The sequence below is a fragment of the Heterodontus francisci genome, chromosome 26 (assembly GCF_036365525.1).
Source record: "Heterodontus francisci isolate sHetFra1 chromosome 26, sHetFra1.hap1, whole genome shotgun sequence".
Classification (NCBI taxonomy): domain Eukaryota; kingdom Metazoa; phylum Chordata; class Chondrichthyes; order Heterodontiformes; family Heterodontidae; genus Heterodontus; species Heterodontus francisci.
Genome location: NC_090396.1, coordinates 50,126,028 through 50,138,886, shown reverse-complemented (window position 1 = coordinate 50,138,886; position 12,859 = coordinate 50,126,028).

Genomic DNA, 12,859 nt, shown 5'->3' with positions numbered 1-12,859 from the left:
TGAGTCATGCCAGAGCCACCAACCACAACAATGCAAAGAACCTCACGAGATTCCGTCAGTCCCTTGGTCCAAAATTGCCACTGACCTATTTTCCGTAAATGGAGACGACTTTATCTTAGTTACTGACTATTTCTCCACGCTTCCAATTGCCAGACAGGTAAAAGACACTTCAAACGCAGTTGTTGCAGACACATTGAGTTCAATATTCAGTCTATTTGGTGCACCTGAAGAAATCATTTTTGACAATGGGCCACAGTATCCAGGCAAACCTTTCAGGGATATGTGTGCCAAATGGGGTGTAAACCATGTGACGCCCTCATCTCTTTACCCTAGATCTAACAATCTCACTGAGCGAATGGTTCGCACAGTCAAAGCATTTATCCTGCAGTGTAGGACAATGAAACAAGATTTTCATGTTGCCATGCTCCATCTCAGAGCTACACCTATGGATTATGGGCTTACCGTCACCAGCAGAGATCATGTTTGGCAGACACATGCAGACGACTCTGCCAAGCCATCATCTGTCCAAATGCTCCAAGATGCAGGAGACACTGCTCAAAAAACAGGTGGGAATGAAGATTGTGCATGACTGACACGCAGGGCCGGAACTACCTCAGTTACATGTAGGACAAAAGGTCAGTGCCACACACCCCACAATGACAACATGGTTGCCTGCCGAGGTGTCCGGGGTGTGCGGTGAGCGTAGGTCCTACGAGATCTCACATCTAGTAGAGCGGTGTTGAGAAAGAACCAAAGCCAACTGAGAGAGGTGTGCAGTACTCCAATTGCGCACGGCGGACTCAACGGAGCATGTTCCGATGACGGGGTGTGACGTAACAACAGGACGGCAGCCAATGCATTTACAACACGCCTGCAAACCCAGGACAACGAAGGGTGAAATCCGCATCCCCAGAAGGTTATACCATAACCAAATTTGGAAGAGTTGTCAAACCACCAAAACCATAAATGGACTCTGAAGTCTCTATATTTATAAATTTCACAATCTCTATCCATGCATTAATAACTTTGATGTTATCCAATTTTATATGTTTTTACTTTTAGCATATGAGACTTATCTTTGGAAAGAAGGGGGATGCTGTATGATTGCCTTTAAGAGTGATGTCTCTTTAAGATGTAACACCCAGAGTAAGGTTCTGTAAATAGGTAAATAAAAGCAAAATACTGCGGATGCTGGAAATCTGAAATAAAAACAAGAAATGCTGGAACCACTCAGCAGGTCTGGCAGCATCTGTGAAAAGAGAAGCAGAGTTAACGTTTCGGGTCAGTGACCCGTCTTCGGTACTGACAAATATTAGAAAAGTCACAGGTTATAAGCAAGTGAGGAGGGGATGGGGCAAGAGATAACAATGTCGAGCATTCTTTGATCCAGTCCTACTCAGGCCCCCTCCCCCAACTCTTTTTCCGGTACATTGATGACTGTATCGGTGCCGTTTCCTGCTCCCGCCCCGAACTGGAAAACTTTATCAACTTTGCTTCCAATTTCCACCCTTCTCTCACCTTTACATGGTCCATCTCTGACACTTCCCTTCCCATCCTCGACTTCTCTGTCTCCATCTCTGGGGATAGGGTGACTACTAATATCTATTATATGCCCACCGACTCCCACAGCTACCTCGACTACACTTCTTCACACTCTACCTCCTGTAAGGACTCCATTCCATTCTCCCAGTTTCTCCGTCTCCGACGCATCTGCTCTGATGATGCTACCTTCCATGACGGTGCTTCTGATATGACCTTTTTCCTCAACCGAGGATTTCCCCCCACTGTGGTTGACAGGGCCCTCAACCGTGTCCGGCCCATTCCCCGCACCTCTACCCTCACTCCTTCCCCTCCCTCCCAGAACCGTGACAGAGTTCCCCTTGTCCTCACTTTCCACCCCATCAGCCTCCATATCCAAAGGATCATCCTCCGCCATTTCCGCCACCTCCAACATGATGCCACTACCAGTCGCATCTTCCCCTCCCTTCCCCTGTCAGCATTCCAAAGGGATCGTTCCCTCCGTGACACCCTGGTCCACTCCTCCATTACCCCCACCACCTCGTCCCCGTCCCATGGCACCTTCCCCTGCAATCGCAGGAGGTGTAATACTGCCCATTTACCTCCTCTCTCCTCACTATCCCAGGCCCCAAACACTCCTTTCAGGTGAAGCAGCGATTTACTTGTACTTCTTTCAATGTAGTATACTGTATTCGCTGCTCACAGTGTGGTCTCCTCTACATTGGGGAGACCAAGTGCAGACTGGGTGACTGCTTTGCGGAACATCTCCGCTCAGTCTGCAAGCAGGACCCTGAGCTTCTGGTTGCTTGCCATTTCAACACTCCCCCTTGCTCTCATGCTCACTTCTCTGTCCTGGGATTGCTGCAGTGTTCCAGTGAACATCAACGCAAGCTCGAGGAACAGCATCTCATCTACCGATTAGGCACACTACAGCCTGCCTGACTGAACATTGAGTTCAATAATTTCAGAGCATGACAGCCCCCCATTTTACTTTCATTTTTAGTTATTTTATCTTCTTATTTTTTACATTTTTTTTACATTTTTTACAATCTTTTTTTTGCATTTATTTCATTTCATCTTAGTTTGTTTAGTTTGCTTACCCACTGTTTTTTTTCAGGTTTGTACTTGCTGTTATTCAATATTCAGTGCATTAACATCTAATCTGTACTAATGCTTTGTCTTTCAACACACCATTAACATATTGTTTGCCTTTGCTCCGTGACCTTTTGGTCAGCTATGTGGCCTGGTCCAATCTACACCTCCTTTGTTATCTCTTGCCCCACCCCCACCTCACTTGCTTATAACCTGTGACTTTTCTAATATTTGTCAGTTCCGAAGAAGGGTCACTGACCCGAAACGTTAGCTCTGCTTCTCTTTTCGCAGATGCTGCCAGACCTGCTGAGTGGTTCCAGCATTTCTTGTTTTTATTTCTGTAAATAGTTAGCTCTGTACTGTGTATGATAGTTAGCGCACTTTAGGAAAGACATGAGGGCATTGGAGAGAGTACAGAAAAGATTCACGAGAATGGTTCCAGGGCTGAGGAACTTCAAATATGAAGATAGATTGGAGAAGTTAGGTCTGTTTTCCTTGGAGAAGTGAAGGCTGAGAGGTGATTTGATAGAGGTATTCAAAATCATGAGGGGTCTAGATAAGTAGATAGAGAGAAACTGTTCCCACTCATGAAAGGATCGAGAACGAAAGTGCACGGATTTAAAGTATTTGGAAAGAGAAGCAAAAGTGACATGAGGAAAATCTTTTTCATGCAGCGAGTGGTTTAAGGTCTGGAATGCACTAGCTGAGAACGTGGTGGAGGCGGGTTCAATTGAAGGGAATTACACAGTTACATGAAAAGGAAGAATGTGCAGGGTTAGGGGAGAAGGCGGGGGAATGGAACTGAGGAAATTGCTCTTTCAGAGAGCCAGTGTGGACATGATGGGCTGAATGGCCTCCTTCTGCACTGGAACAATTCTATTTTTCTGTTAATAAACCAACCGGACTCAATGCATTTCATTTCTGTTGCATCAGACAACATAAAAAGAACTCATTACATAGTGTAGTGGCGGGGGGAAACGGGGTTAACTTTGCAATTCTAGTGTGGTGGGGGGAAGGGCTGACCTCTGCACTTTGTGCAGTTGCTAGGGGGAGAGGTTAAATGTTAAATTTAAGTGTTTTGGGGGGGGGGGCGGGGTATGGGGCTACCATTTATTTTCCATGTATCGGGGTGGGGAATGGTTCACAGATTTATGTACAGTGTAATTTGGGGGGGTGGGGGACGGGGGCGGTTCCAGGGTTGAACTTTGAACTCTCTGTGCAGGTCTGGCAGCCCTTTAAAAAATGGCACTAGCACCTGCGCAGAAGCAACTGACGCCGTTGCCGGCATTGCAGAGCCCGCCCCGCCACATGAATGGGGGGGGGATAGCGGACTGACCTGCACATGGAAATGAACTGCCGCGCACTAGATTGCAGCGGCACGGCACTGCAGGAAAATAAAATCCAGCTCCGTGGGTATATGTGCCTAGACTCGGTTTCTAGTGTACCATTAAAGGTGAAAAGGTAATAATTTCACATATATACCTTTTACACACATATATATAGAAATATATATGCATACATTTATATATAAAGCGCCTTTAATATAGTAAAATCTCCCAAGGTGCTTGACAGGAGCATTATAGATCAGAACAGAGATTTGTGGGGAGGTGGTGGCGTAGTGGTATTTTCACTGGACTAGTAACCCAGAGACCCAGAGTATTGATCTGGATTTGAATACCACCACGGCAGAAGGTGAAATTTGAAATCAATTAATAAATCTGGAATTAAAAGCTAGTCAAATAATGGCCATGAAACCATTGTTGATTGTTGTAAAAACCCATCTGGTTTACGAATGTTCTTTAGGGAAAGAAATCTGCTGTCCTCACCTACATGTGACTCCAGATCCACGACAATGTCATAGAGTCATACAGCACCAAAACAGGCCATTCGGTCCACCGAGTCTGCGCCAACCATTAACCACCCATTTATTCTAATTCTACATTAATCCCATTTTCCCTCTCACATGCCCACCTTCCCTCAATTCTTCGACCACCAACTACACTCGGGCCAATTTTGACAATGGCCAATTTACCTATCAAACCACAAGTCTTTGGCATGTGGGAGGAAACCAGAGCACCCAGAGCAAACCCACACGGAAAACTTGCAAACTCTGCACAGGCAGTACCCAGAACCGAACCTGGGTCGCTGGAGCTGTGAGGCTGTGGTGCTAACCACTGCGCCGCCCTTGGTTGACTCTGAAATGGCCTACAAGCCCCTTAGTTGTATCTAACCACTACGAAGTCAAATAAGAATGAAACCGGACGGGCCACCCGGCATCGACCTAGGCACTGGAAATGATTATGGCAAACCCAGCCCTGTCGACCCTGCAAAGTCCTCCTTACTAACATCTGGGGGCTTGTGCCAATGTTGGGAGAGCTGTCGCAAAGACTAGTCAAGCCTGACATAGTCATACTCACGGAATCATACCTTATGTACAATGTCCCAGATACCGCGATCAACATCCTCGGGTATGTCCTGTCCCACCAGCAGGACAGAGCCAGCAGAGGTGGCGGCACTGTCGTGTCCAGTCGAGAGGGAGTTGCCCTGGGAACCGTCAACATCGACTTCAGACCCCATGAAGTGTCCTGGCATCAGGTCAAACATGGGCAAGGAAACCTCCTGCTGATTACCACCTATTGCCGCCAGCCACCCCCCAACCCCCACCCACCCCTCAGCTGATGAGTCAGGACTCCTCCATGTTGAACATCACTTAGAGGAAGTACTGAGGGTGGCAAGGGCTAGAATGTACTCTGGGTGGGGGACTTCAAAGTCCATCACCAAGAGTGGCTCTGTAGCACCACTACTGACTGAACTGGCCGAGTCCTAAAGGACATAGCTGCTAGACTGGGTATGTGACAGGTGGTGAGGGAACCAACAAGAGGGAAAAATATACTTGACCTCGTCCTCACCAATCTGCCTGCCGCAGATGCATCTGTCCATGACAGTATGGGTAGGAGTGAGCACCGCACAGTCCTTGCGGAGACGAAGTCCCGCCTTCACATTGAGGATACCCTCCATCATGTTGTGTGGTACTACCACTGTGCTAAATGGGATAGATTTCGCACAGATCTAGCAATGCAAAACTGGGCATCCATGAGGTGCTGTGGGCTATCAGCAGCAGCAGACTTGTACTCAATCACATTCTGTAACCTCATGGCCCAGCATATCCCCCACTCTACCATTACCGTCAAGCCAGGATTCCAACCCTGGTCCATTGAAGAGTGCAGGAGGGCATGCCAGGAGTAGTACTAGGCATACCTCAAAATGAAGTGTCAACCTCGTGAAGCTATAACCCAGGACTACTTGCATGCCAAACTGTGTAAGCAGCATGCGATAGACAGATCTAAGCAATCCCATAACCAACGGATCAGATCTAAGCTCTGCAGTCCTGCCGCATCCAGCCGTGAATGGTGGTGGGCAATTAAACAACTAGCTAGAGGAGGTGGCTCCACAAATATCCGCATCCTCAATGACAGGAGAGCCCAGCACATCAGTGCAAATGATAAGACTGAAGCATTTGCAATAATCTTCAGCCAGAAGTTGATGATCCATCTCGGCCTCCTCCTGAAGTCCCCAGCATCACAGATGCCAGACTTCAGCCAATTTAATTCACTCTGCATGATATCAAGAAATGACTGAAGGCACTGGATACTGCCAAGGCTATGGGCCTTGACAATATTCCGGCAATAGTACTGAAGACGTGTGCTCAAGAACTTGCTGCGCCCCTAGCCAAGCTGTTCCAGTACAGCTACAACACTGGCATCTGCCCAGCAAAGTGTAAAATTGTCCAGGTAAGTCTTGAACATAGAAAGCAGGACAAGTCCAACCCAGCCAGTTACCACCCTATCAGTCTACTCTCAATCATCAGTAAAGTGATGGAAGGTGTCATCGACCAGTGCTATTAAGCGGCACTTGCTTAGCAATAACCTGCTCAATGATGCTCAGTTTGGGTTCCGTCAGGGCCACAAACCTCCTGACCACTTTACAGCCTTGGACCGAGTATGGCATCAAGGAGCCCTAGCAAAACTGAAGTCAATGAGAATCAGAGGAAAACTCTATCTAAACATATCTAATGCAAAGGAAGATGGTTGTAGTTGTTGAAGGTCAATCATCTGAGCTCCAGGACATCACTGCAGGAGTTCCTCAGGGTAGTGTCCTGGGCCCAACCATCTTCAACTGCTTCATAAATGACCTTCCTTCAATCATAAGTTCAGAAGTGGGGATGTTCGCTGATTGCACAACGTTCATCACCATTCGTGACTCCTCAGATACTAAAGCAGTCCGTGTAGAAATGCAGCAAGACTTGGACAGTATCCAAAAGTGGCAAGTAACATTCACGCCACACAAGTGCCAGGCAATGGCCATCTCCAACAAGAGAGAATCTAACCATCTCCCCTTGACATTCAATGGCATTACCATTGCTGAATCCCCCACTATCAACATTCTAGGGGCTACCATTGACCAGAAACTGAACTGGAGTAGCCAAATAAATACCGTGGCTACAAGAGCAGGTCAGAGATTAGGAATCCCACGGCGAGTAACTCACCTCCTGACTCCCCAAAGCCTGCCCACCATCTATAAAGCATAAGTCAGGAGTGTGATGGAATACTCTCCACTTGCCTGGATGGGTGCAGCTCCAACAACACTGAATAAGCTCGACACCATCCAGGACAAAGCACGCCATTTGATTGGCACCCCATCTACAAACATTCACTCCCTCCACCACCGACGCACAGTGGCAGCTGTGTGTACCATCTACAAGATGCACTGCTGCAACACACCAAGGCTCCTTAGACAGCACCTTCCAAACCTGCGACCTCTACCAACTAGAAGTACAAGGGCAGCAAATGCATGGGAACACCACCACCTGCAAGTTCCCCTCCAAGTCACACACCATCCTGACTTGGAACTATATCGCCGTTCCTTCACTGTGGCTGGGTCAAAATCCTGGAACTCCCTTCCTAACAGCACTGTGGGTGTACCTACCCCACACGGACTGCAGCGGTTCAAGAAGGCAGCTCATCACCACCTTCTCAAGGGCAATTAGGGATGGGCAATAAATGCTGGCCTGGCCAGCGACGGCCACATCCCATGAATGAATTAAAAAAAACAAAATGCTATACTATTTGGTGGGTGGGACGGGTGCAGCTGGGGGCTGGTGGAGGAGAGGGGAGGACTAAAAATAGATTGAAGATTTGGATAAAACGTTGGGACAAAGGTAAATAATAATATGGCTCCTTTAAGTCCTATTCATGTTTGGACAATAGTACATGGCATGTTGTTCAGTAGCAATTCTTGTTTCTTTCATGCCTTAATTGATGACATTGAACAGAAATTTAAAAAAAAAATGGCCTGGATTTTGCTGTAGTAATAATGGCTAAATAGTCAGTGTTCACCATTATTACTCCTCTGAAACTGACAGAAACCTCTGGAGTCCACACACGCACAGTTAATTGCAGAAATCCAGACGTTTCTGTGAATGATTCTACGCTTTTCCATAGGGTGTGTTGTTGAAGTTCTCATAGACTGCAATCAAGTAGAAATCATTGCACTGACAAGAGGTTGCACTTTTACATTATAAGTCACATTGTAAAAACCCTTAAAAAGTTACACCTTATTGGATGAGGTGTAACTGGGTTTTTAACTGTGTACTAATTTCATAAAGGTGTTTGATACAGTGCCACACTACAGACTTGTGAGCGAATATATAGCTCATGGAATAATCAGGAGAGTAGCAACATGGATACGGAATTGGCTGAGTGACAGGAAACAAAGAGTCGTGGTTAATGGATCTTTTTTGAGCTGGGGGAGGGTTTGTAGTGGAGTTCCCCAGGGATCAGTGTTGGGACCCTTGCTTTTCCTGATATATATTAATGACCTAGACCTTGGTGTATAGGGCACAATTTCAAAGTTTGCAGATGATACGAAACTTGGAAGCATTGTGAACTGTGAGGAGGATAATGTAGAACTTCAAAAGGACATAGACAAGTTGGTGGAATGGGCGGACAAGTGGTAAATGAAGTTCAGTACGGAGAGATGTGAAATGATACATTTTGGTAGGAAGAACATACAGAGAAAATGTAAAATAAAGGGTACAATTCTAAAGGGGGTGCAGGAGCAGAGGGACCTAGGTGTATATGTGCATAAAGCATACAGTATTTTGGGCTTTATTAATAGGGGCAGAGAGTACAAGAGCAAGGAGGTTATGTTGAACTTCTCTAAAATACTAGTTTAGCCTCAGGTGGAGTATTGTATCCAGTTCTGGGCGCTACGCTTTAGGAAGGATGTGAAGGCATTAGAGAAGGCGCAGAAAAGATGCACGAGAATAATTCCAGGGATGAGGAACTTCAGTTAAGAAGGTAAATTTGAGAAGTTGGGATTGTTTTCCTTGGAGAAGAGAAGGTGAGAGGTGATTTGATAGAGGAATGCATGAGAGGTCTGGACAGAGGAGATAGAGAGAAACTGCTCCCACTCGTGAAAGGATCGAGAACAAGAGGGCACAGATTTAAAGTATTTGGTAAGAGAAACAAAAGTGACATGAGGAAAAACTTTTTCACGCAGCGTGTGATTAAGGTCTGAATGCACTGCCTGAGACTGTAGCGGAGACAGGTTCAATTGAAGTATTCAAAAGGGAATTAGACAGCTATATGAAAAGGAAGAATGTGCAGGGTTACAGGGAAAAGGCACGGGAGCGACAGTAGGTGAAATGCTCGTTAGGAGAGCCAGTGCAGACACAATGGGCCGAACAGCCTTCTTCTGCGCTGTAACAATTGTGTGATTCTGTGATAATTATGGCTGACCAGCCTCATTATCCTTGAAAACTAAGTTTATATATGTGGAATGTTAAATTTCTCCATTGCGTTAAAAATAACATTTACATTTTTTTATAGCTTGTTTATGATTTTTCAGCTTTTATGTTAATCCCCTGTGCATGTCCAAATCATTTATTTCGCTCTCTTTAAAGTTTTAATTTAAAATGCAATTTCGGTGCATGGGCAAAAAAGCCAGCGGCAGGATGCCTCAGTTGAGAACCCTTAGTGATGTCCCTGGAAATTGAGAGGGAGGAAAGTCACTAATGGGGCTTGGGAAGGGTAGCCAGGGGCCATCGGGGCTTGGGAAGGGGAGCATGGGGCCATCGGGGCTTGGGAAAGGTAGCCAGGGGCCATCGGGGATTGGGAAGGGGAGCCAGGGGCCATTGGGGATTGAGAAGGGGAGCATGGGGCCATTAGGGCTGGAAGGAGCGAGCGGCCATCAGGGCTGGAGGGAGAAAGGGGCCATCAGGACTGGAGGGAGCGAGGGGCTGAATGGAGCTTTGGGACCAGAGGGAGCACCGGACATCAGGGCTAACGATGAGCTGCAATTGACGGGGAAAGCTGAAGGCTTCCTTGAGGGGCTGGTCCTTATGGCCCCTGAGGAGTGCTGGAAAAGCCACTTACTTTGTGGAGGTGGCATTTCCTGCTTCCCTTTCACTGTCAGCTTTCCTGACCCCTGGACGACCTGTGAATTTTAAATCGGGCTCCCAATGCATTGTGGGAACCTGATTTAAATATGTTAATGAAGTGACTTGCCTCATCCGACAGCTGGATGCCCGATATCCACTGCCAGAAAAGAGTGCGGGCACCTGCACAGCGTGTTGGGATTTGCATGCCCATATTTAAGTCCACCTTCCCGTCCGCAGCCCCCCATCCCAAGTCCTGCCCCATCACCCTGAACCCTCTCCTGCCAATTGTGGTGGGGGTGAGGTTTGCTCTACTGTGCAGACATTCATGAAAGAAATGTCCAAATACCCATGGTGATGTGAACATCAGCCATGCTGATCAGGACCCAATTATTTCTTTAAGACAATATTGTGCAACTGCGAGAATGGACACTTTAACTACTAATGCCATCTGTGGATATCCATCTCCAATCTTTCATGATAACTGAGCTGTGAAACTGAATGGCAAGAAGATGAAAATTAAAATTCCACACAGTCATATTTCAATCCCATGTCAAGCTACCAATAAAGTGTGTTCGTGCTCCCAGTGTCATAAGTCTCTATTAGCAACACCATTAGCACCAATGCACTTTGAAAATAAAATCTTCTCCTGTGGATGATGTGGAGACATGTTTTAGGTGAATTAATTTTTTCTCCCTGAGCAGGCTACGGGAAAATTTTGTTTGGTGGTGAAAAATATATTTTCCCATGATAAATTGACTGGTTTCTATTTTTCCTGTATATTTGTGATCTGTAAAATCATTATCAATAGATATCTTTGCACCTTGTGAACGTATGTTAATTAAGGACAACATAGGCTATGTTACAGAAATTTTATGGGCAATTTTGGTTCCCCTGTCCACTAAAAACTTGTGGGAGCTGGGCAAGTGAGCAGTTAAAATCAGTCAGGTACCTTGCCCGACCTGGAGCTGACCACTGATGATTTTAATCTGCTTAATTGAGCAGATGGCATGGATATTTGCCCAAATATCTGCTCTAAATTAGACCCTGTTGCACGTCAATAGTCCTGTTGTGAATATGCAGCAAAATATCCTGGAAAAATAAATTAAATATGCACAGCAAGCATAATGGCTTACCCTGTCTGCATCAATAAACGAACTGGCATGACCTAAGTCAGAGAATTCTGAATTTCAGATCCTTTCATTATGTTAAACATTTTCAGAAAATTGAGACCCACTTAACTTGCTGTATTCAGTTTTCAGGAATATTCTCTGTTCGAAATTTAGGGTGTGAAATTGGTCAGCAAAACAGGCCTGATTTTCTTTTCTATTAACTTTAACGCATTCAAAATAGGCTGCCAATTTGTTGTACGTTTTGCACTATTGCAAACGACCAATTTCACTTTTTTTTGTTTAAAAGATAACATTAGTAATTTGATACCTAAAAGGTTGCAGATTTTTTTAAAAACTTCTCACCCTATTGGCACTTTAATGTACTACACTGGGCTGAATTTTACAGACCCCCCTCCCCCCCCCCGATGTCGGGGATCGAGGCGGGGGTGGGAGGGCCAGAAAATGCCTCCGGGAGAGGGCTGCCACGCACCCCGATGTCGGGAGGGGCTGGCCTGATACTGCTTGTGGCAGCGAGGTCTCGTGGCGGCCTATTAACATATTCAAATAAATTAAAATTAATGAATTAATCATACCTCCGCTGCGGGGGGGAAGGACTCAAAGTAACATCATTGGTGTAGGGGATGGTAGGAAGGGTTTTTGGTTAACGTTTATGCACTTTGGCGGAGTGGGGGGTTAGGTCAGGTGGAGAAGGTAAGCGTTCTGTGGGGGGAGGGGGAAGTAATCAATTTAATTGTTATTGGGGGATGGGAGAGGTGAAACATAAATGTATTTAATCTTTTATTCACTTTTGCCTGAAATATTTAAAAATAATGGTAGGGCTCAAAGCCCTTTAAAAATGGTGTCAGTGCCTGCACACTTAATTTTATGGGTGAACATATCTAAATTCATGTGTTAAAAATAATTAAAGTAAAATAAAATCTCTGTTCATTTTTGATATATTTAATCCTCAGCTAAAGCACTTCAAAAACATTTTGTTTATCTTGAGTGTTAATTTTAGTCTACACTCTGCACATAGTGGGCTGAATTTTATATTCTTGCCGCCAAAATCGGCAGCGGGTGAAAACAATGGGGTGGGGCCGCACGTCGCAGAGTCACCGAGATCCTAAGCCTGGCGGCTCATTTGAATAGCCAGACCGGACCAACCCCCGCCCCCCCCCACCACCCCCTGATCACGTGGAGGGGGAGGGCTGTCCATCCCTGTCAATAGCATCAGCTTAAAATTAATTGATTTAATGATTTTGTACTTTGAGCTAGCTACTTCAGGATGAGCACAATTTTGGTCGTGAAACGTCGAAGGCTATTTTTATGATAGATACATTGAAGTCTATCCACGTGAATGCAGACCACAAAGATGAATCGCCACAGCTTTTCTGGTCTTGAGGATCATGTGGGAGACATAAATCGTGTTGATACCAGGTTACCAAGGTCCCACCTGTATCATTATTTTTTAGTCGAAGTAGCTGCAGCAACTAAGCCAGTGCAAATCCAGAAGATTTATAATCCCCATTGACTTGAATGGGGTGGGGGGGGTGGTGGAAACCAGAGGCATGACAATCAACTTTTTATGCTTTTGTAGAGAATATTGGTGGAGTGGTACAAAAGTCCCAGGAAATTATGGCAGAGTGTGAGTAATAGCATTACTCATGTCATAGTATCCTGGAACTTTCATGATGGAAAA